Source organism: Dysidea avara, chromosome 4, assembly GCF_963678975.1.
Source record: "Dysidea avara chromosome 4, odDysAvar1.4, whole genome shotgun sequence".
In the NCBI taxonomy this organism is placed as follows: domain Eukaryota; kingdom Metazoa; phylum Porifera; class Demospongiae; order Dictyoceratida; family Dysideidae; genus Dysidea; species Dysidea avara.
The window spans coordinates 9,617,612-9,643,004 of record NC_089275.1 but is presented as its reverse complement, the minus strand read 5'-3'; the positions used below and the strand labels follow the sequence as shown (position 1 = coordinate 9,643,004).

At 39.8% G+C, this 25,393-nt stretch overlaps 4 long non-coding RNA genes across 8 annotated transcripts; 1 reads left to right on the top strand and 3 right to left on the bottom strand.

Annotated features, from left to right (window-relative positions):
* Positions 1-24: 24 nt before the first annotated feature.
* Positions 25-2,807, top strand: LOC136252372 (uncharacterized). The gene is made up of 3 exons (XR_010699516.1): positions 25-68; positions 2,320-2,363; positions 2,562-2,807. It is a non-coding gene; the product is annotated as an uncharacterized lncRNA (long non-coding RNA).
* Positions 2,808-8,115: 5,308 nt separating this feature from the next.
* LOC136252754 (uncharacterized) lies at positions 8,116-9,044 on the bottom strand. The gene is made up of 4 exons (XR_010699781.1): positions 8,943-9,044; positions 8,521-8,544; positions 8,412-8,459; positions 8,116-8,265 (listed from the first exon to the last, which is right to left on the bottom strand). It is a non-coding gene; the product is annotated as an uncharacterized lncRNA (long non-coding RNA).
* A 3,476-nt stretch (positions 9,045-12,520) lies between these two features.
* LOC136252934 (uncharacterized) lies at positions 12,521-13,887 on the bottom strand. Of its 5 annotated transcripts, none has more exons than XR_010699853.1 (5): positions 13,662-13,887; positions 13,585-13,624; positions 12,871-12,940; positions 12,654-12,779; positions 12,521-12,588 (listed from the first exon to the last, which is right to left on the bottom strand). It is a non-coding gene; the product is annotated as an uncharacterized lncRNA (long non-coding RNA). The 5 variants fall into 5 exon arrangements; XR_010699855.1 differs by lacking the exon at positions 13,585-13,624 and having other exon boundaries at positions 13,662-13,690; positions 13,749-13,881; XR_010699852.1 differs by lacking the exon at positions 13,585-13,624 and having other exon boundaries at positions 13,662-13,874.
* A 3,934-nt stretch (positions 13,888-17,821) lies between these two features.
* LOC136253019 (uncharacterized) lies at positions 17,822-25,308 on the bottom strand. The gene is made up of 4 exons (XR_010699899.1): positions 25,012-25,308; positions 20,495-20,707; positions 18,011-18,180; positions 17,822-17,950 (listed from the first exon to the last, which is right to left on the bottom strand). It is a non-coding gene; the product is annotated as an uncharacterized lncRNA (long non-coding RNA).
* Positions 25,309-25,393: the final 85 nt, after the last annotated feature.

Below are 25,393 nucleotides of genomic sequence, written 5' to 3'. Positions count from 1 at the left end.
CCGTCATACCTAACGCGCATATGATGTGCGCTAATTAGACCATAGGGATTGCGTCATTACAAGAAGCAGTAAGCATTTCTCTGTGATGTGTGGAGTGTGTATATGGTACTGTGTGTTGCTCATAGATGACTCGTATATTGTGTAAATAGAGGGCTAACCCTATATCTTTAGTCTCGCATGGCTAGTCCGCTTCCTCGGTAGAGAACCTTGTGTGTTGACCTAGCAACCTGCATGTGTATGTGTGGTGTGTCCTTTGGTGTTAGTCTTGCCCCCAGACCATGGACCAGTATTATACCAAGGACCAGTATTATACCAAGGACCATTATTGTACTGTGTGTTGTGTACCAAGGACCAGTATTGTACCGTGTTAGGGATCATGCAGTATTGTACTGTGTGTTGTGTACCAGAGACCATACAGTATTGTGCTGTGTGTTGTGTACCAGGGACCAGCATTGTACTGTGCACTGTGTACCAGGGACCAGCATTGTACTGTGTGTTCTGTACCAGCTAGGACAAGTATTGTACTGTTTGTTGGGTACCAGGGACCAGCATTGTACTGTTTGTTGGGTACCAGGGACCATTATTAATTATACCATGTGTTGTGTACCAGAGACCATGCAGTATTGTACTGTGGATTGTGTATAAGGGACCAGTATTGTACTGTGTGTTGTGTATCAGGGACCAGCACTGTATTGTGTGTTGTGTACCAGGGACCAGCATTGTACTGTGTGTTGTGTATCAGGGACCAGTATTATACCGTGTGTTGTGTACCAGGGACCAGTATTATACCGTGTGTTGTGACCAGTATTATACCATGTGTCGTGTACCAGGGACCAGTATTGTTCTGTGTGTTGTGTACCAGGGACTGTGTGCAGTTGTGTACCACGGACCAGTATTGTACTGTGTGTTGTGTACCAGGGACCAGTATTATACCGTGTGTTGTGTACCAGGGACCATTTTGTACTATGTGTTATGTACTAGGGATCAGTGTTGTACCAGGGATATCGATCAGTATTTTACCATGTGTTGTGTACCAGGGACCAGTATTGTATTGCGTGTTGTGTACCAGGGACCAGTATTGTACCATGTGTTGTGTACTAGGGACCAGACATGTCCAGTGCTGCCGTAGAAGTACTTTCCAAAGATGCAAAAGAATAATGACAAACATGCAATGCAAGGATGTACAAAGTATTGGACCAGGGGGTAGCCTCTGCCAAAAGTATCCATGGAATTAATGGATAGTCTGACCATCCAAGGATGTACAAAGTGTTGGTTGGTAGGACCAGAGGGTACCCTCTGTCTGTGGAATCCGTAGATACTCTGGCCATCCAAGAATGTCCTAAGTATTAGTTAGTAGGACCAAGGGGTACCCTCTGTCAAAGTATCCATGGATACTCAAGGGTGTAGAAAGTATTGGTTGGTACCCTCTGTCAAAGTATCCATGGAATCCATGGATACTCTGATCATCCAAGGATGTACAAGGTATTGGTTGGTAGGACCAAGGGGTACCCTCTGTCAAAGATCCATGGATCCGACCATCCAAGGATGTATAAAGCACTGGTAGCTAGGACCAGTAAGTACCTCTGTCAAAGTATCCACAGACACTTTAACTATCAAACTACCCTCCATATGTCTTATAGATAATGTTGATGCCCTTTAAAACAACTGGTTCATGGTCCCCAGGTGATATTTGGGCTTCGTTGGTGTGGAGAAATGGCTTCGGATTTGTGCTGAATAAGAGCAATGTAGCTAGCAATAACCCTGGTTTTAGCGTTTGACCTTTTACACGACTGATCCATTTTTTGTAGCACCGTTTACCCTTTCTTCCTGTGCGCAGCTTCATTTTGTTGAGACTATCATTGGACCACGTGCACTTATCAACCAGGGTTAATTACAAGAAATGTACATGCGCTTGACAAATAATATGCGCATAATAGACATGCATGCTTAACAACTCGACTCTACGGTACGTATTTCTTGAGTTTAATTTCTTAGTATTCGAATACTTACTGAGCTATTTGAATACTAACTTAAACAAGCAAATATCCCAAGCAAATTGAACGTTTGTTTCAGCTCTAGTCCACATTGTGTGTTGTGCTCTAGTGTTGTGTGTTATGCTGTGAGGTGCTAACCCCTAAGGTACACCCCACTTTACTGTATAGTACATACATGATGAGAAAATCTCAATATTTTTTATAGAAGTTTTCTGTCAGAGGTGAAAAATATATTGACTTTATTTCATGTGAGAGAAGGAGACAGAAAGTGCAGTAGTGTGTGTTTGTATTGTTTAAATATTTATTTTTTTGACTTTTTTAATAGTGAGTGACAGTACTGGAGAATAGGTACCTCTAGACAAGAGACAGGTACAGTAACATATACACATCACAAGGGCGGCCCCAGGATTTTGGTGACTGGTTTCCAAACCTCCTGTTACATAAACACTAAAGGATGCTTCCCCAGAAAATTTTGGAAATCATGCATTCTGAAATTGAATTTCGTAGCAATTCTAGCCAAAACATCTTTAAAACACTAAATAAACGTTATTTGAATTATTGTTATAGGCTTGCTTCTGCTGGTATAGTAGCTAGGAGCAGGCAAAAGAGGTGGAGCACTTTGAAGTTAGAAGTACACAATGTCATTCCAGGGCAGAATTACATTAGTATTTGTATTTAATTGCAATTAAATACAAATTTTGAGTAATTGTATTTGTAATTGTATTTGTAGTTTGAAAACTAGATGTATTTGTAATTAAATACTTTCCTAATGTATTTAAAGACTTACAATTACTTCAAATACTTTTGCTACAATAAAATGGTAAAATTAAATGAACCTTTGATCATAAAGAGTGTGAGATCAGCTATGCATAGCTTGTCAACACCTATTTGGAGAACTGATGTTTATTAGATGCAATCAATAGTGAAATAATAATATACATACACCTCCTGTACATGCGTCAGACATGTATAGAGGCTATGGTAGAGCTGGCATGTACCTAACAATTTAATAATACTATAGTAACAAAAAGTATTAAGCGCAACTAGCATGTGTACAGTGTAGATACTACTAAATTAGAGAAAGTAAAGTATTTAAATTGTATTTAAATACTATGGAAAGTATTTGTATTTTAATACTGCCCTGACCAAAGTATTTGCATTTGTATTTGGAAAATTTATAGTATTTGTATTTGTATTTAGCAATGTATTTGGACCCAAGCCTGTTCCAGGGGCATGAACCCCAGGAAAATTTCGGGTTTTTAATTAACACTCTGAGATCAGATTTTTAAAATGTGACTGTTCTATTAGAGTGATTGGTTGCTCTATTAGAGTATCTTTATCTTATCTGAACCTTTGTAAATACTTGACCAGTTCCTGGAAACCTCAGAAACCCCCCTAGATCCGCCCCTGCATCATATCTGTACTGTGCTGTATGTGTGTACAGTAGTGTACAGTACCTCATATAGTAGAGCGCACTAATAATATAACCATGTTATTTGTTTGTCATGCCTACCATGGCACCAGCTGAGGAGTCCTGCCATGTAAAATATAAGGGACGAAAAGCCTCATACTTTTGTGTGAGGCTTCCTGGTTGTATGTATGTATGTATGTATGTAAATTCATGCAATTGTAAAAATTGTATTTGGCATGCCATGTAGTGCTGGTGGCATGTTCCTCATACAACCAGCCACTGCTACTATGGAGAATTTGATTGGTGATTTGTTGACTTTGCATACTTAACTACGGTCAATTTTGCAAGTCATTTAAATTCTGTATTGTCTTATTTATGTGAAGCCATACAGCTTAACAGCACTAGCACATGTATCTAGCTATATCAGTGTACATTGCAACTCAAAATGATTATATAGATACATATTACACATAATGCATACACAATGATATCCATGATAGTGCAATAATGATGCATTTCTTGTACTCCTGGAGTATGTGACCACAGCTAGCTATAGAATACCCAAACACCTTCATTCAAGGGACAAAATTTGTAGCCAACAATATGGATTTGTAGACTCCATTGGTTGTAGAGGGGCTAACACATGCCTCGTGTATGTGGTGTATGCGATGTACGTCGTATTTGTAGCGTGTGCAACGTACCTCGTGTATGTAGCGTATGCATCATGCCTAGTATATGTAGCTTATGCAATGTGCATCGTATATGTAGCGTTTGCAATGTACCTCGTGTATGTAGCGTATTCAGTGTAACTCTTGTATGTAGCGTATGCAACATGCCTTCTGTATGTAGCATATGCATTGTGTCTATTGTATGTAGCATATGCAATGTACCTCGTGTATATAGCATATGCATCGCACCTAGTGTATGTAGCGTATGCAACGTAACCTCGTATATGTAGCATATGCATCATACCTAGTGTAAGATGTTTACGTACTGTTAAGAATAAGATGTGAGACTATAGCATTTATTTTTATTGCATTTATACATTAATAGCAACTGCACTATCATTTATTGCATTTTGCGTACATTTATAGCATTTATATTTACAACATCAAAGTAAGATGTCAACTAATTCTTTCCATAATTCAGGTTGTTGATTTCGTAGAAATTTCTCTATCATATCGGTTACTTCGTCTGTGCAGTCCACGTTAGATTTTATTATAGAAAGCAGGGAATATTGGTCATGAACTATTTGTCGAGTACATTGAAATTTGGCATTAGGGTGACGTTCTTCATAATCCGTGTTGTATCCATTTGGATATCCCGTGTTAACTTTATCGCACCAATCAAAATCAATTAATTTGGCTTCACTATCATCCATAGGGAAAAGAAAATTTACCAATCGTACATCGGAGTGTACATAGTCGAGTTCATGGAGAATATTGAGTGTACGCATGATGGGCAGGAAGTCACTCAGTTGCAAATCTGTTGATTCTTTTACTTCAATGTACTTGTACATCAAACACTGATAACGTTTGTCATCGCTCATATATATCACATCCAAGCCAGGCAGGTACTGCTCATTAAATTCTTTGATTATATCAATTCTGTTTGGGGTATTGAATGTATCATAAAATTTATATACTTTCTCATCTTTACAATACACATGTGGCTTTTTCAAATTGTGGTTGCTGTCAAATGTAATGGCTTGAAATGGCTCAACAACAAAAGACTTTTTAGTTGTGAAATTTCTGAACTCTGTGACAGCCAACTTCAGTGCAAAAAAAAAATTTGAAAATATATTTTTATCGTCTGTTTCACAAATTTCAATGCAGGCAACCTTAGTTTTGGACTCGGGCCAACACAAATGCAAAGAGAGAATTGATTGTGTACAAGGCATGGTAAGCAGTGGATGCCTCACTTTTCCCTCGTGAAACATAGTTTGGCAATATCCAAAACTTTCAATTTTAGCTGTATTGAAATCGGTTTTTTTAAAGTCAGCCACCAATAAGGGTAGTGAAGGTACATGGTGTGATAATGTAGCAACATACAGGTCAGGTCTGTGGGCGTGGTCGTCAGACAAAGCCACTTGGTGAATACAGCAACCGGCATCATCATCTGGATACAAAAATCTGTCTAGTGCACGAGAGAACAGAGCGGAATACACAGTTTCGTAATCCTGAAGTATGGCTTCATTAGGATACTTTGTCCTATCCATCATGTTCTGAAACTTTTCAGAAAATCTAACAGCACCTTCATCAGGATCACCCCTGTATTTGTTATATATCTTCAAAGCAAACCAGTGTGCATAGCTAGAATAGTATTTATTATGCTGTGTTATTGGTTTCCCAGAATCACATTTTGCTGCAGTTGATACTGACTGCCCACCATGTGAATATTGAGGCTTATCTGGAATAACTTTTGTAAAATATAAAGCTCGATTCTTTGATGTAGTAGTCTTGATATATTCACTCAAACTTCTTTTTGCTAAAACTGTTGCACCAAAATTGTTTTTGGGAGGGAGCAATTTTGATCGCGTTACTTCCTCTGCTGCTGTAATCACCTCTAATACTCTGTCATAGGTAGATATGTCAATGTTGCTATTTTCATTGTCAATATATACTTTCACTTGTTTACGCTTGATTATTAGGGGACAACTTATTGAAATATCACACTTCTTGGCACAAGACATCAGATTTGCAGCACTGCTAACTTCTTCATTATTGTGAAATGCCAGAGAAAGGGAGTCACGGAATAAATTTCGTATAGGAGTATACGGATTGTATATCTTTCTGACAGCTGGCACATCCTCATATTGGATATAAATGACAAATTGCGCTATTATCAAGGGATTATCAATTGATGTGGGAATATCCTGTAAAAAGTTGTAATCATCGTACAATGTATCTCCACATTTCACGAAGTATTCAGAACTGCATTTCAGGTAATCAAGTAAATTCTTAATGGTACGTTTGGGCCAATATGCCATCTTCAAGGTTATGCCAGTATCTAGTTTGATGTGAACTGCACGCCTTGTGATTTGCAGGGGACGATTTTCTGATATATCTAAATTATCCAAAGAGAGGTTAGGTAGGCATCTTTTACCATTATGTGTAATGAGGCACTCCTGGGGTTCAACTTCACAGAATGCGCACACATCCTTAACAGTGTGACACGTTGACACTGATGTTGTACTGTTAGTGAATATATCTTCTAACGCATCTTTATATTGGATGTGAACTACACGCCTTGTGATTTGCAGGGGACGATTTTCTGATATATCTAAATTATCCAAAGGAAGGTTAGGTAGGCATCTTTTACCATTATGTGTAATGAGGCACTCCTGGGGTTCAACTTCACAGAATGCGCACACATCCTTAACAGTGTGACACGTTGACGCTGATGTTGTACTGTTAGTGAATATATCTTTTAACGCATCTTTATATTGGAACCAAATTCCTGTTATGGCAGCACTATCACATCTAGATTTACAATAGAGTAGAAATTAGCGGTGGTTAAATATTGATTACATTCAAGTACAAGTGCTTGTGATATAACTATAACTTAAAGGACTGCTGTGACTTTATATGGAAAATACAGCATGAGTTGACAAGTCCAGTGACAAATATAGCAGAGGCTTCATTTGTCACGAGACTTGTCAACAAGTGCTGAATTTTTCATACAAAGGAAACAGCAGTGCTAATGATTCACCAAAGTTAACCGCTACCACAGTTTCCATGGATGTACAAGTACAGGAAAACAATCAATGTGTGCATCAATTAGAATACAGCAAACCACAAACAGTATTGCCACCCTCTTACCTTCTTTTCTTTGCCAGTGGAGCTGAATCATCACTGCTTGACAGCTAAAATGACACGACACGTATTTCGCACAAGTACTACTATACTTTAATTACATACCGGTTGTGTGGTAGTATCCGAGGTAGTATCAATCATGACCACACGCGGCAGAACACGAAAACACGACAGCAGTACAACCACTGGTACACGACCACTGGTACACGAATACAACCAACCATAGATAATACACTCCCCCTGGATATGAAACTAATCACGTGCGCGCATGGGTACAATAGAATGTTTGTGGTTCCACCCTAGTTTCGCGTGTCTAAAAATGCGACAGGTAGTAGCAGCTAGTTTACAGTGGTGAACTCTTTTAAGTGTTGCGGTTCATTAGTAGAAGCCATTCAGTGAATTATGCGCTACTGGAACCCTCGGTTGACAGATTGGTTACTGAGTTTACTTCTTGGTCTATATAATTGTGTACGCGTTTTCAGCCTAACCATTCATAGTACCGCACTACTGCCATGTAAAATGGTGTTTCTGTATGGAGTTGCGTGTCACGAAGTAGGTTTGAACGTTTAAAGCCGAAGTTCGACACAATGATGTTTATGTACGCGTTTTTTCAGTGTGTATTCAACCCTGAGCTTTGAATTTTTTATCATTTAATCCTTACATTATGAAGTGTGTTATGAAACCCAAATCTTTGCTGCAGCGTGTTTGTGCGTACCAATTGACATTATGCACTGGGACGTCAGCTGCCATTTTACGAAGGGGCACGAAACTAGGGTGGGACAGGTGGCGCTTATTAGTTTCATATCCAGGGGGGTATATTATCTATGAACCAACGGTACACCAACAATAACAAGCAAGAAATAAAATAACAGGCGCTATAACACGATAAGTTTACAAGTTTCCGTATATTTTCGAGAAGACTGTTGCGTTTTTATTAGTTGTGGTTGTTGTTATCTACTTTACCAGTTAGGCACTGGAGGGCGTAGCATCACATCTTAACAGCTGTACGTTAGCATCTTACCATTGCTGTTTGCTTCCTGGTGATCTTTAGAGTAAACAGAAATGCAGTAGCATCACATCTTAACAGCTGTACGTTAGCATCTTACCATTGCTGTTTGCTTCTTGGTGATCTTTAGAATAAACAGAAATGCAGTAGCATCACATCTTAACAGCTGTACGTTAGCATCTTACCATTGCTGTACGTTAGCATCTTACCATTGCTGTTTGTTTACTGGTGATCTTTAGAATAAACAGTAATGCAGTAGCATCACATCTTAACAGCTGTATGTTAGCATCTTACCATTGCTGTTTGCTTCCTGGTGATCTTTAGAATAAACAGAAATGCAGTAGCATCACATCTTAACAGCTGTACGTTAGCATCTTACCATTGCTGTTTGCTTCTTGGTGATCTTTAGAATAAACAGAAATGCAGTAGCATCACATCTTAACAGCTGTGCGTTAGCATCTTACCATTACGGTTTGCTTCTTCGTGATCTTTGGAATAAACAGAAATGCAGTAGCATCATATCTTAACAGTACGTTAGCTTCTTACCATTGTGGTTTGCTTCCTGGTTATCTTTACAATAAACAGAAATGCAGTAGCATCACATCTTAACAGCTGTACGTTAGCATCTTACCATTGCTGTTTGCTTCTTGGTGATCTTTAGAATTAACAGAAATGCAGTAGCATCACATCTTAACAGCTGTACATTAGCATCTTACCATTGCTGTTTGCTTCTTGGTGATCTTTAGAATAAACAGAAATGCAGAAGCATCACATCTTTGCAGTACGTTAGCATCTTACCATTGCCGTTTGTTCCTGGTTATCTTTAGAATCATAAATGCCGTAGCATCACATCTTAACAGCTGTATGTTAGCATCTTACCATTGCTGTTTGTTTACTGGTTATGCTTAGAATAAACAGAAATGCCGTAGCATCATATCTTAACAGCTGTACGTTAGCATCTTACCATTGCTGTTTGTTTACTGGTGATCTTTTGAATTAACAGAAATGCAGTAGCATCACATCTTAACAGTACGTTAGCATTTTACCATTACAGTTTGCTTCTTGGTGATCTTTAGACCTACTTCATTGTAAGTTCATCTAGAATCGCAGATACTGCAGGCACAAATCAGGTTTGGTCACACCAAATACGGATTTGCTCAACATATGAAATGATTTAAGGAGCAATTTCGTACTTGAAGCAAGCAATCCTTGTTCCACTTAGATGAGAGAGAATGACAACAGATTAGCGACAACACAGCGTTTTTTTACCAGTAGATATGCTTGTCTTACAATTTCTCTGTGCGTGCGTGTGTGTGTTGTACAGTATGGACAGATACATGTATGACGGTAATAGTATATCACCACACTCACCTTTACAGTCCAAGTTAAAGTCCAAGTTAGGTGCAGAGTTATTTGCAGTTGCAATCTTATGATAGTGACATACAAATCATTTCGTTATGGGACACTGCAGTGTGACAAGATCATACAGTTGATGGTAGACCATACAGTACTCCATGGTAGACCATACAGTACTCCATGGTAGTCCGTACAGTACTCCAAGGTAGACCATACAGCCTTGACCCCGACCCCAGATACTTATTAAAGTTCACTGACCTACAGTACAGTAACTATGTCACAGTATGTCTAACCCACACTCAATTTTATTAACACACTGGAGTACACAGATTTAATAAATGACGTTAAAAAATTCCACAACACACACACACGCACACACACACAAATATATTCCATGGTACGGGCATACAGATAACACACATGCTCTGGTCCCATTCAGTGCATCAAATCAAAAAAAAAACAAAGGCCACACCCACCACACTCAATTTTTAACACACTGGACTACATAATAAGCACATGCACAAACAAATTTAATAATTTAAAACAAGTCAGAATGACATTAAAAAAGTCCACAACACAGTATCCCATGGTACAGGCATACAGATAACACACATGTTGTGATCCCATCCAGTGGGTCAAAACCAAAACAAAGGCCACACCCAATATTAACACACTGGAATACATAATAAGCACACAAACAAATTTAATAAACAAGTCAGTGTTAATTGTAAGTAGTAATTAAACACCACATAGTGTTCACTAACACCTTTGAGAGATATTACAAAGGGTACAATGGGACTCCTTTCTAGGGAGCCTCACAATAACAGCAGTTAAAACACCCAAAAAGGCGTTTTAGACTTTGTAACTTTGTATGTCCAACCTGTGGACATACAAGTTATCATAGGTAGACATTGAGTATACAGGATTGCTCTCTCTCTCTCTCTCTCATGCAAAAATAGGATACATGCTACACATTTTTGCATTTCTGTGTTACACGTTGTGAAAATCTATAGTACTTTAATATGTACACCCACATGCAAACATACGTAACATACACAACACAGTTGTAAATCTGACTACTGATACAGATCTACCGTGGAGTTATTACCAAGAGTACATAATAAAAATAGGGAGGGAGAGTGTCTAACTGCCAATACAGCCTGTACAAAATCACTGCGTATTATTGAATAGACAATGATCTTTGAACAAATTAACACTTTTACTGATGATAGAGATCTGTTGATAGGTGTTGAGTGCTGTTGATAAGTGTTGAATAATGTAAAGCTTTTGCTCGACCAATGTGTGGATTGTCTATAATACGCAGTGATTTTGGCTGAAGGTGTCCTAGTTAGACACTCTCCCTCCCTATTTTTATTATGTACTCTTGTTATTACGTATGCTCTTATTGTAAGCAAAGGCTCTAGCCAATCACAACTTAGTATTTGTAAGCACTATAAGCAGTGAGGGCACAGTAGTACCATTAATGGGGGGAAGATGGACAAAATTGCTCTCTAAGGTATTGGATATTTTCAGATGGTGATGCGATAAAATACCTGACAACACTAGGTGTGTCTTAAAGATTGTCAGTGATAGGTTGCAAGACCTTAAGTGCATTACATCATTACAAAGGAACAATTGGCTGATGATGATTTGTGACAATTGCCAAACAAGAGTTGACCATGCATGGAGGCCTCGCATGTATTAGACATGTAAGAGTTTACATATAGCCATAGACTTATTTCTACCAGAGGACTTGCTGATATAACCCATATCCAGCTGGCACAGAAAGATTAAACTCAATTCAAGTGCCAAGAGTACCTGTACTGTGAGTCAGTTACTGTACTGTCGGTCAGTGAACTTTAATAAGTATATTCCAGCTTATACAGTACATACATGCACTACACTGTTTGCCTCCCTGAGAGGCCTTGCTACTTGACCAAAATGTTACATGTATTCAAATGGCTTCTCACTTAGCTATCTGTCAATACCCTTGGCTTGCATTTTTGATCACAAACATGGCACAGACCACATGTATCCACACTATATTATCGTCCACACACATTTCTACCGACCACACAAAGCTAGCAGTTAACCATGTGCAGCAAATTAAGGCTGAATTGTTAAAACACAAGCCAAAATTAAAGGTCCGCTCCAGCTGAAAGGTAAAACTTTTATTAGAATGAGTACTCTCCCTCCCTCTACAGATGAACTCTTGTTTTTATATAGTAGTACAAAATGATTGTAAAAGGGTGTTGTCAAGTACGTTTGGATTGGTTGTTGTTGGATTGGTTGTTGCTACGTATGTAACCATCATTGTATAACCTTATATACACAGCAAATCAAATGCCACATAAACAGGATATCACATGATGACCTCTGAACTTACCTCTGTAGTTGTAGTATGCGTCTTCTAGTTTATATATACTTACAATGGAAAAGTAGTACTTCTAACAAGCATGTCACTACATGGAATTAAATATGTATACTGTATTCAAAGCAATGGTGCACTACATGTATAATTAGCAAACTTTAGAACTACACCTGATATGTACAGTGATGCTTAGGCTGTAATAGTATCAGCACAGTCTGCTTTAATGAATTAGAAGCTATTTGTGACACTACGGGCAATGTAAGTGGCACTCACAGATGGCATTTCCTATTTTGTCAATGAATGATAAACTCTACAATAAAGTACGGTGTATGTATTATGGACACTTGGGACCAACTGAAAGTCTCCTATTTTATAGGTCAGTTTACATATAAAGGGGATAGTTTGGGACCATTACCAAGTGTCCACGTACTCTTATTTTCAAGTGTCCTGATTAACAGGTTCCTATAGTCTGACACCCATGCAAACACAATTCACATCTACATGTGTCCACACTCATATACTCACTTGCTCTGTAAAAGGGACAGGTTTCAGTTCTCCTTACAGAATTAGAAGTCGCGCAATCCCCACATTACTTGGTTCTGTGGTGCCACAGTCAGACTAATTGCTCACTCCAGCTAAAAAATTTACAGCACTGCTTACAACATATACTTATGGTGTAGTTCTAAAAGTAGGGACTAACCTCATTTGGGTGAACCTCATTTAGGTGCCAAGGCAGCTCCAGTGAAGCCAAGACTGCTTCACACCACCGTTACATCATTCTGTGCATCACAAATGGTGACACACTGTCTGTTACAGTAGCTCTTCCCTTAGATGAGATAAACAATCTTTTTAAAGAACTATTACACAATAATTATGTAGACAAATTTTTCAACACAGACATGCAAACACACACACACTTCTTCACTGGCTGTCCCAGGATTCTCTTCATCTCGGCCCCCAACCTCCCATGAGACACGTTATTCCCACCTACAGTGTAACCAAGGGATGCTGAGTAACCTAGCTTTTTACAAGCTTCTTCATTTAGGTGGACCTCATCGCAGGAGGATGGTCCACGGACAATAGCAGGGGATCCAGCTTGTTCCACATCAATGCTTGTATGTGCATGCAATGAATGAAGTGTATGCATATGGTGGCCCTGTTGTTGGGTTGCAAGGCCAACTCTAGGGTACTGTAAACCTTCTACCACACGGCCAGGGACAGGGCTGCTGCCATTAGCTCCACAACAAAGGACTGATCCTCTGTGGTGCAGGTACCAGGCCCACCAAGGGAAGGTTGACAGCTTGGGCCTGCTAGATAGCAAGTTTTTTCAGTGGTTTTTAAAGACCTCTCAAAGCACTCTATGCATAGCTGTTTTTTTTTGTAGGAATCATAAAGAGGTGATGTGTATATGTACAGTTACTGTATATGGTCATATAGTGATAGTAACATAGCAACAACAAATCAAAATACACATAGTCAGCAGCTTGCCACCACACAAATAATTTGGCTTCAAAATGACCAAAAGATAATCTGATGATTGACATATCAGAGATGTGCTAAAACTGTTCAGACCATTATTGTGATTGCACAAACTGCTTCAATTCAATTAGTTGTTACCATAACTGTATGACCATATGCAGACATAATCTAATGATTGACAGACTGTCAAAACTGTGAAAAAATGTGCCATAAAACAGTTAGTACTAACCCTTGTACCTACACCTGTAGTAGTACACACTACCATCATTCACTACACAGTCACAGAACAATTTAACCAACAACAGTTAGTACTAACCTGTCCCTTGTCTAGAGGTACCTATACTCACGGGTACTCCAGTACTGTTATTCACTATTAAAAAAGGTCAAAAATTAAATATTTAAACAGACACACAATAGAAACAGACACACTACTGTACTTTCTGTCTCCTTCTCACTCACTCACTCACTCACTCACTCACTCACTCACTCACTCACTCACTCACTCACTCACTCACTCACTCACTCACTTGCTCGCTCGCTCGCTCACTCACTCACTCACTCAATCACTACACACACACACACACACACACACACACACACACACACACACACACACACACACACACACACACTACACACACTTGAACTTGTTATTTGTTATGATTATTTCATTAATATAGGCCAAACAGTAGCAGTTTTGACACCACCATCCATCTCGACAAGACTTCTAACATTCCAGCATCCCACACGTAAAGATCTTAGGCAGTTAAAACTGCCAGGGTGCCTTGCCATAGTGACACACACCTTCTGAAGCGAAATGGTGGTGGAAAACACTAAGGGCTCGCTACACCACTGTAGTCCAAGTCTTAGAGTAATCGACTTTAGCCAGTGTCTGTTGTACAAACAGACATGCCCGGGTACAAACGGACATGCCCGGGTACAAACAGACAATGCCGGGGGGGGGGGGGGGGCGCCGATTAACATAGCCTTTAAGATGACTGACCCCCCACACACACACACACACACACTACACACACAATACACACACACACTACACACTATGCACACACTACACATTATGCACACACTACACACACACGCACACTATGCACACACACACTTCCACAAATTATACCTGTACTCCTTGTATTATGCTAATTTACATTTTTGTTGTACTAAGGAGAGACATTTCAATGTTGTGGCAATGTTGTGGACATGTGGATAACCTTTTGTCCACAGTACATTAAAGAGGGCCTACCTGTCACATATTAACACAACCAGCTAAGAATAAGGTTGATGTTGGAGCTCTACACCTGAAATCAAGCAACAAGTGAGTCTAATAGCCCCATAAGGCAAATGATCTTAAGGGGGTCCTTCATATGATTACAGTGTATATATGTATGCTGGAAATGTGATGATTACATACACCTGTAGAACAAGGAAAACTGACCTACCCTAAGAGGATTCCTCTGAATTACACAGATCTGGCTATGTTAAATGATCTGCTTGCAGATTATCCCTCAACCGTGGTGTTAGCTCTTGATAGTTCATATGTTAACACATACTTACTGTATATACTGTAACACAAACCGTAATGTTTTTTTTCCCTTTTAGACATCAACATACAGTATGTGTACGTGTAAATTGCAACCAACGATGACAACAATGTTGGTAAGGTGTTTATGAGTACCTTTATTACTCCAACCATTTGTAGGTTTCTTCTTCACATTGTGGTGGTAGTCTTATTCTGCCTGTGTGTCCTGGGATGGAGGCAACACAAAAAGATAAACAATCAACATTACACCACACTGTAAATGCTCCCAATTACTCAGATAAGTCTTGGACTGGTACAAATAACAGCCAATATCCCATCAGTACTTAAACTGATACAAACAACACTCCCCAGTTAAATAACACTGGACCGCCCACAAATAATCCAACACAAACACATAAACACTCAACATACATGTAGTACCTTTTCTCTACTGCATTGCATCACTGCTCAATATAAATCAACACCCAGATATTCAATATAACCTGTTATAGATAAACATGCAGAACACAAAACACGGTAATTTGTGTGCTTGTGTGAGTGTTACAGGGTGTAGTAGATGTTTAGTATGTGTGTATGTGCGTATTCCAGTACTTCACTGGGTAAGCCATGACCAGGAGCTTATGAGCTACAGCCTTCGGTGGTTCAGTAAGTGGCAACTGAAGGCCTGTGACAAGATCAGATGACCTTACAAGATAATACACAAGTGACTGTATTCCCTTATAAGCAGTTATCTACACCATCATCTGATGTATCTGCCATCATCCTAACAATGTGGTGTTAGATGTTATGGTGTACCTGGTGTATGGTGTGTCAATTCCCCATGGTGTACCTAGAGCTTACGTGGGGATTTGACACACTTAGTCTGCCCTACTATGGGGCACTTGACATTTGGCTGTGTCAAATCCCCACTACTGCCCCATATAAGCCCTAGGGGAGGGTAATACATTGATAGGTGCATAACTGCTAAAGTAAGCCAGTTTTACTGAGTGTGATCTATAAAAGGCCATCATTTTATTAACTACAGGTAGGTACAAGCGCCATCTAAATTAGCCCCCTGGTATACTAGTAGTATTGTATTAGAGATGGTATTCCACTAACTTGAGCAAGAACTTGTGGGGCCTTGGAAACAGTCATTGGATCTCCCATGCATGCAGTCATTGGATCTCATATGATTATTGTTGTATAATACACAAAAGCATCGCTAACTTCAATTAGAAAGGCATTATCGTGACAGACAGGGAGCTTTGCGACGGCCGGAAGAGGATGGTTTTTCAACAAATCAATATCGCGAGCAAATCCATTAAACACGTGTACCATCTCGTCCAAGTCGTCCAAGTCGTCCCAACGACATTTTACTTCCCTTAATTGCGCCTTGAATACAGGAAAGCTTGGAACGACATACTGATACAAATTTTCCTTTGAAAGTATCTCAACATAAACGTGCTCAGCCATTTGAAATTCCAAATATGCAATTAAAGAAAAATTTCAAGGGACAAAAATTTTGCAAATTTCATGACAGCTTTGCAAACCTACAATATTAAGTTCCATTGACTGCTTTTGGAGTTTCATGAATAATAAAACATGAAAACTGGCTTCATTGACATATATTCCACAAAATTTCTGCCCTTCGAAAATTTCTGCCTATACGGGCGATTCTACAACCATCAATCAATTATGCACTGATGTCTTTAGTGAGTTACCAAAGAGAAAAGCCCTTGGCTGCTGTCTTTTGCAAGATGACTGTATATGACCAGTGTTGACACCTAAAGCGCATTCCAGCTTTGTGGTGTGCGCTAATAGGACTACATTATAGTGGGTGTCTATTATCTATGATTATAATAAACGAGCACACCTGGAACACATCTAGATAGCAAGCATACCTCACCCTCCAGTATCTATGCAGATAACGAGTAAGTAGTTGCTGTTGTTACTGATGATTCTGTAAATGTTAGGTACAGTACTTAGTTCTTTAATACATTTGTTGTGAACACATTATGGTATTAGATACTCCACCCCCGAGGGCTAGCCTGTCAAAAAGTATGAAATCTGTGAGGTAGCTTGGTGATCATCTTTGTAAGAGTTGTGTATTCGTAAGTAACCATGCCCAAGTTGTTTTAGTTTTGTGCTTGTTAGCTAGGTTTGTGTATTTGTCTGTTTTGTCTGGCAAGGAAGAACTCTAGTTGCCTATTGCCAAAGGCTTAGGGTAACCATAAACCGGTCTCGTGCTTTTTTCATGCTTTTGTGTTTGCAAAAAAAGTTGGTGCAATCCAATCGCCTGGATTGATTGAAGTAACAATATAAAACTTTGTTGTCATAGTGACAACTGTAGGTCAGTCAGGTTGTCCCCAAAAGCTTTACACAAAGAACTAGTGTGCTCTAATTGAAAGAAAAGGAGACTATAAAGTCAGGAAGAAAAGATGGACACAGAGATATTAGTTGACTGTCATAATTTGATGCTGTGATTATACCAATACAGACTGAAGCAAACCTCATGATTAAAAAAGTACCTCATGTTGAAATACTCTTATCTGCCATAACCAACATAGGTTATCTGTGTGTTAAAACGTGTATTGATGGAGGATGGCCAATAAAGTTTTAGCACATTTTTGGGCTGGGTGGTAACATAGCAACATATATTAGTTCCCATTGTTTAAGCTTAGAATTCATGGCCAATAAAGATTTAACAAATGGTTATCAGCAGGGACGTTACCATAGCAACCACCACTCTGTTTAAGGTCCCATTGTTTATGTGATAGTTCAGGGCCAATATGCATGTCAGCAGGATGAACAGGTCTCTGCTGACACAACAATTCCCTGCACAGGTGTTTAATATAACAGGTGTTTAATGTAAACTACATTATTTTACTTGCATCTTTGTAATGTTGACATCAGGTGAAATAGCCATCTGCATCGTCATGGGTCGTTCACCACAGCCGTTTTTCTTCTCCCACACTCACAGGGTGCTACAACGTGGTACGCGAGAGATGCAAAATTGTACACACTAATATCATACACTGTAGTACCTTTGAATTGCCACTGCCGCTCCATCACTCCACGTTTCGCTCTTAGTTTGGGCTAAATGTGATGCTAGACCATAAACATTTAATCGTCCCTGTCTTTTGTGGGTGATCTTCACATCATTCTTCACAATGCAGGCGGCCAAATCCTATATGCTCGGTATGTCCATCCTCCTCTGGTTAGAGATGTTACTAAAAGTAATTCATATGTGACTGGATTTGATAAAACATGGCTTCCACGCACAAAATTTCATTAGTAGATATGGCAATTTTAATTGATCAAATGTGTTGTAACTCTGTAGTTTACTGTATAGGGCGAAAGTTTCCATGGGTGCAATATAGCCTGTTTTGGGGTGTAAGGTATTAATATCACAGGTGGTATTTAGGGATGGTGGGCAGGGAAAGGTTGATGGCCTTTGTTTAGGAGTACAAAATGAAGTGACAAGCAGATTCTATTCCTAAAGTCCAATTTAGGCCCTCCATGGACTCTTCTTGTACTCAAATCACTCCCAATTGGTGACGGACAAGACTGGCCAGCCCTACTTGGCTTGTACACCACACAAAACTGTTCCAGCAGAGCCATGGCCACTGAATGACGCCAAGCAACCACTGATGGCTACTACAGGATCAGGGAAACGCTGCTGGAATCGCCACAACTCAGATAAAGATACAGTGGAAAATGATAGTCCAATAGACCAGCTACCTTTTTCTAATAAAAACGTCAGTTTGATTTTGTGTGTGTGGAAGCCTTCTTACAGTATCTCAAATATTACAGCTGGGTGGTCTGCTTCCCTAGTTGGCACCAGGCCACCAGGTCCCCATTAACCAGCTGGGTAGACTGAAGCAATGTGAGTAATGCTTCTTGCTCAAGGAAACAACAACACCAAAGTGGCCTTACACACATGCAACTAATACTACACACATGCACACGGATATGGGTACACACCTTTTAACCTTTTACCGCCAGTCTCGGAATCCTCTTCATCCCGGCTCCCCACGAGAACACATCACCTCCACCAGGTCATGGGACACTGAGTAACCAATTATAAGCTTTGAATTTTGACCAGGTGAACCACGTGATGGGCCAGGGACATTAGCGTGGACGTGAGCTTTGCTTGTTCCGTCATCTTGCATGTTGTGTATGCATGGCACGAACTCTTCTCTATGCATGGCAAACACAGCTTTACTAGCATTTCAGATTATAAGCGCCCCCACTCTAAATTCGAATTAGTGCCTACCAGTGGCCTTTAATGGACCTTATCCGCACTGACATCATAATTGACAAAATGGCCGCGTTTAGTGTGGGGACTTCATATGCAATCACAAATTGAGTTTTGTTTGTGGATTTCAAGACGTGGAACTATTGGATAATAAGGTAAGAGGCTAGTTAGCGTGATCTGGCCATGCAAAATAGTCCCACCAGACTTAAGTTTTGGTATCGACTCAAAACCACGCACATTTGTCTTGTAATTAAGTATGTATGCCTCACCTTGCCCTTTAATGCAGTACCTAAACGTTAACATAGCGAACCGCCATCTCTCCCAATACCCTCTGTACAAAAGTCACCACACTATCGGCCGCCATTTTGTGCTTTGACGTCATTGCGGATAAGGTCCATTTAGTCCTCCTAAAGACATACCTAATGCGCATGAGTGTATGGTGTGTGGTTATTAAAACTCACAGCTTAGATATGCTCACAGATAAGAGATAACAGAAAGGTAACTGGTAAGCGTACTCTCTTAACTTTATTCCGATATTAAGGTTCCAAATTCAACTTTCCGGAATTGGTTGGATACTGCTGCCTTTGCCAGTAAATTTCCGCTTCCCAGGGGATTTTTCTGGCAAGAAACTGTAAGGAGTGGTATACAAACTTTATTCTTGTATTGTATGAACTAACTTTTGTTTTGCCTTGCCATGCCCATGATGTGACAAGGGGGTGTCACTGCTGTACTACGATCTGCGACCACCATCAAAGCTATAGGTCAAAGGACAAGGCCAATTTTACACGAAGGACAATGCTTTTCAGCATGGTCAAAAGCTTTGCCAGTAGTATACGAAAATGTAGCGAAAATAAATAGAATGAGGTCAATGGACAAGACAAATTTTTGACAAAAGTCAGTGGTCAAGGTCGAAATCGATCTTGTCCGCAGTCACAGATTGTAGTACAGCGGCTATTGGAGTGACACCCCCTTGATGTGATTCTGCTGGTTGTGATGACTCACTTTGTGGTCGCATGTTGCCCCAGGCCTCACATGTCATTTAATCCTTGTAAATTTAATCATATAATCATGGTTGCTAATATTTGGTCCAGGGCTGATGATTGATGCGACTAAGAAGGTGTGAGGTGTGCTAATAGGAGTGCCTCCTATGACCGTGTACTAGTATTTAGAAGTGCTGATAGCAGACACAATGGGACCAAAGCATTTGTGTATGTCACACACACACACATATGCTATATATGTATGTATGTGCTATATACAGTAGTCTTACTGATATTCCTTTGATTCTTCTTTATGGTGGCCATCACCTATCGGTAGGGCTTCCATCAGAGTACACCCCAACTCATCAATTGGAATACAGTAAATTTTTAAAAAGTTTGGTAAACACCTCTGGATACGCTGCTACCGTTCAAGATCATCTACAGGGGGAGGATCCAAGCTTATGGGCATGAAGCTGGGTTGCAAAGGATCAGCAGACACTATCCTGTGTAATATAAAACAAAGCATACGTGATTCACATGTATGCATGTACAGCCTGTACGTTTACAAAAAGTACACAAACAAGTGCATTAATTAAGGTTTGAGAATTAATTAAGGTTGGGGCATGGCCCCAGAAAATAACAATGGCGAGAAACCATTCTCAAAAACTCTTCACAGTCACTTGACTGTATTGGTTAGGCATAAAGTTTTGGCGACCTGTGGCTGGCTGTGCCAGCAGTTAAACTCGAGCATCAAATATTCCACCGAATTCATCGATTGTACTTAATTATACCCAGTTTTGCTACCAACACATGCTTGACACTAAGCAAACAAGTTGTTGTAGAGAATTTAAGCTAGTGAGAACTGAGAAGTCATCTGAAAATTAGACCACGCATAGTCTGTCTATGCTGCTAGTCTGGAAGGATCTGAGACTTCTCACCATCTGGGTGACGAGTGTCAAAATTTTCGTGCTTCGTTATGCAAGGGTCTCTCAATGGCTCTAAAGTCCTTTCCAGCACTTCTGACACCACAATGGTCATCTAGAATGATGATAAATGATGGTTGAAACGTTTGGCAGCAGTGGCAGTCGGTGTTTCTGTGATTTCATATGATGCAGTTTCCAGCAGCTCACCAGGAGCTCCACCTAGCTAGCTCGATTCGAAGATGAAAGATTTTGAGCTTTTTTAAAGGATTATTTTTGGCTATTTTGCAACTTGATGATGCTGTAGGGTGATTTAGTAAAGATTTGAAGCCTCTGTGGAACATGAAGGGTGAAATCAAATTTGGACAATTTAGCTGCTTGCAGTGATGCGGAGCTTTGGACGACGCCTGGAGGTATAATAATTAACAACCACTGCTGACATACGTCCAGCTGCATCTTTTCCCATCGTTCTAGGTAATAATTGATGGCCACTGAGCCTTCAAAAGCACTGGAAATAGCTAGAAAACACATTATAATTCCTTAATGTAACAGAAACTTTGACGCTCGTTACCCAGATGGTGAGAAGTCTCAGATCCTTTCCAGACTAATAACATAGACAGACTACGTTATCACATCACTATGAGGAAGAGTTGGCTTTTCTTGTCTTGGGTGGTAGGGCAGTTTGACTTCAAAAATTTATATTTTGTTTCCTGAGATTCAAGAAGCCAGCCCTGTGCCGGGAATCCAGCCAATCATTTGCTTACTGCTGTGCGTACTATTTAACTACAACAACTCTAGATAAGATCTGGCTAAGTCATTCGGTCCTTTGACAAAATTTAAAAAATAAACTTTTGAGTCTCGTGAAATACTAAAATCGATAATTTTGTGAAGACAACATTCGTGCCTCCAGTTTCATGGCAGATCTAGCAATGGGATACTACGATGAACATCCCACAATGGTGGGGGGATCGATTCGTAAAAGTTCATTTTTGGATTGTGGACTCAACGAATGCCTTACACCTTGAATCCTTTTAAATAGTAGATTGCCAATTTTTAGGGTAGTTTTCCGCCCGAACACAAAAGGGAAAAAGCAGTCTGGGCAGAGAGTACATATGGACTGGCTTCTGTCAACAGCCCAGAAACGTACAACTGATTTATAGGGACCCGCCGATTATGCTCATAATTTTACCTATTATGCTATGCTGCACTGCTCAAAAATTCACCTATTATGCTTAAATTAATGCTCAATATTTACCTATTATGCTCGATTATGCTCAATGTCCAAGCCTTAGTTCATATGCTTTGCTACTAGTTTAACAAGAAAAAAATGAGTGGCTGGAACACAAATAATAAATTCTTGCTGCATGCCTGTATGTAAGAGAAAAGATCGATGTACTTTAATAGAACAGTCAGTTTGATGATTGTTCTATTAGAGTTACTGACTGCTCTATTAGAGTATATCGATCTTATTTTGCAATTGTCATTTTTCCAGCAAGAATTTACACTATCGTACAAATATTTAACCTATTATGCTGGCATTATGCTCAATGCTTTTAGGTACCTATTATGCTCAAAATTATGCCAGCAAAATCGGCGGGTCCCTACTGATTTAGTCTCGCGCAGCAAGACCACTTTTGAAATTCCCTACCCAATACAAAAGAAGTAAAAGCGGTCTGGCTGCGCGAGACTACCAACAGATTATCCTCTTGCCTCCCACACTGGCAGCTAAAGTCAAGAGCTGGTGCCCAGGGTTTCCAAAAGGATAGGACATTCGCTTGCCCAGAATATCTACAACAGTGAACACCATGATACGTACATCTACAAGAAACTTGCCAAAAAACGCCGCCTTGACTTTTAGGGTACCCTGCATCTTCAGACTGCTTGTCGTGTTTAACGCGCACTTCTGAAGCGCACTTGATAGTGGAAAACAGGGCCACCCTACAGCTACCTTAACCATCTCCGTTCACGTATGAACCTTTAACCTTCGTGGATAGTGACAAATGGTTTGTACTTTGAAACTACATCAAGTGAACAAGATCAAATAAGCGTACACATTCCTTATAAGCGCCACATTAACCAAAAAAATGTTTCCATGAGCTACATATTTAAGGTAGATTTCTCATTCATGACAAGCATTGTATTGTTGTAGGCTGTTGTTGCTAAACAACAGGCTAAGGCTGTTGCTAAACAACAGGCTAAGGCTGTTGTTTAGCATGTTAGTTCAAGTTATCCTTTACATCTGGTGTTGATGGAATAAAATTTTAGCACATCTTTAGCAGCCAATTTCTTTTGCCCAAAATTAAAATTGTGGTAACAACACCATGGTCTCCTTGGTAACTACATACCAGAGAAAAATAAATTGTAAGTAACAAAGTGGTGTGACATTATTTTTAAACCTACAGCCAGAAACCTGAAATCACTACATGCGCACACAGCTACTCATCTGACAGATGAGCTTCACTGTAGAGTCAACAATCAATAGCCAGTACAATATCCCAAAATTATTATCATGAATTATGTATCTCACAGGAAGGAGGTCCTGGTGTTATTACCACATCAATTAATTGGCACACCAAAGATGCGCTAAAAAATTATGTATAATCCTTTCATCACCTTTCAATGCAGGCCCGTAGCCAGGGATTTTGAAAGGGGGGTTCTTTTTGACCAAAAGTGGACCTTTACTTGCATGATGATTAATAAAGGTACTGAGACTGGGTGTGCGAAGCACACCCAATCTAGGGGGGTCTGGGGGCATGCCCCCCCAGGAAATTTTTTGAAAACAGATACTAAAAGGTTGGAATTTCAGTCAATAAAAATAACAATTTTTTTAGGTAAGCTGAAGACCAGCTGTATGAATGATATCTGGAAAAATATCTCTACTGCTACTGTAATTATACCATCTGCACATGCATGTGTCTAAATATAATATATTGGAATGTCACAGTGGATAAGAGTGAGAAAGATTGAGCACTCTGCCATGATCAACAGGGGCAGTGTAGCAGAACAATGGGTGTCTTAAACAATGAAATTTACACATTGCATGGAGTTGAAGCATGGATGCTATTCGTGGGCTCTGCATGGAGGGGCTTGTCCACCAAAATCTTATATTTTAATGAAAGCTCGGTTTAGACAATCTACATGTAAATTAAGTAGCTTTTAAAAGAAAATGTAATTGTGACTGTTCTATTAGAGTGATTGTTCTATTAGAGCGGTTGACTGCTCTATTAGAGTATCTCGATCTTGCATTGCATTTAATGCAAGCACTGAATGAGTTACTCGGAGCACTTATTTTAGCTTCTTATTATAGTGGTATCTAGTAAACTGAAGCTAATGGACTTTTGCTCCTGAAAATTTGGACTTGTATACTAAAATTGTGGACCTTTTTGCTAAAATTGTGGACCTTTTACTGAAATTGTGGACCTTTTTTCCAAGAGGGCGGTTCTTCAGAACCCCCCGAACCCCCCCTGGCTACGGGCCTGCAATGCATCTCGTGTCACACTTTCTTTGCTCTTCATGTAAGGAGTTAGCATTCACGCAATGTTCCAAGGAAATAACAGTTGTGACTTGAAGAATTTATATGAAACACCAAGAAATCCAGGTGACGACAGAAGCCAGTTACGCTCAAGTCAAAAAAACTTGTATTGGGGAACCCACATTTCCAGTATCCTCCACATTTCCAGTATCCTCCGTCTAACCCACATTTCCAGTATCCTCCCTCTAACCCACATTTCCAGTATCCTCCCCCTATCCAATATCCTCTAGTACATTGTGCATGTGTTGTGGTAGGTCATGTTTACATAGTGTAAACACATACACTACTGTACACACTACTACTGACAGTACAGTACAGGTACAGTACACACACTGTACAACAATACAGAACTTACTGTTGACTGTGGTGGTCCCCTCCATCACTGATAAACTGGTCTACTTGGACTAGCTGGTCTGCATTGCGATAGCACATGGTCCCTCCATCACTGGTGCACTGGTTGACTGGTCTTCTTGGACATGTCACAGAGGCGAAGGTGTTGGCACAGTCACACCTGACCAGGTATCAACGGATGCTTCAGCTAGGTGTGCTTCCCTAGTTGACCAATATAACAACTGGGTAGACTGTCAGTAAAAAAAAAAATTCTTGATCAAGAAAACTGCAACAAAACCAAAGTGGCATCACTGGGCATTGAACCTACAACCTTTTGATTAACAGGGTGATGCTCTAACCACTTGGCTATGCAGGCTCTCTCTCTCTCTCTCTCTCTCTCTCTCTCT